The sequence below is a fragment of the Penaeus monodon genome, chromosome 32 (assembly GCF_015228065.2).
Source record: "Penaeus monodon isolate SGIC_2016 chromosome 32, NSTDA_Pmon_1, whole genome shotgun sequence".
Taxonomy (NCBI): domain Eukaryota; kingdom Metazoa; phylum Arthropoda; class Malacostraca; order Decapoda; family Penaeidae; genus Penaeus; species Penaeus monodon.
In genome coordinates, this window is record NC_051417.1 from 31,177,877 (window position 1) to 31,178,215 (window position 339).

Consider the following 339-nt stretch of genomic DNA (forward strand, 5'->3'; position numbering starts at 1 on the left):
TCGTGTTTCTTTAGGTATTCACTTTTTTGTTATTTTCTGCCTTTGTCGTTAGAGAAGAGATTGGAAACGTTCGAATTAACATCATCGGAACACCTTTTTTCCTCTCGGGGCAATATAAACCTATACCTTCCCCTAAGATTTCGAACCCAACCGTATGACGTCATACAATGCAGCCGCGGACAATATCTCATCAAAATAACCAAAACCAATCAAAACAGATTATCTAATTCGTCAAAAAAAGGAGGCGATAAGAAATTTTGATAATTAGAAAAAAATCGACACAACACCTAACCTAATTTTTCAAAAGGGCGATAAGAAATTTAGATAATTTGAAGAAAA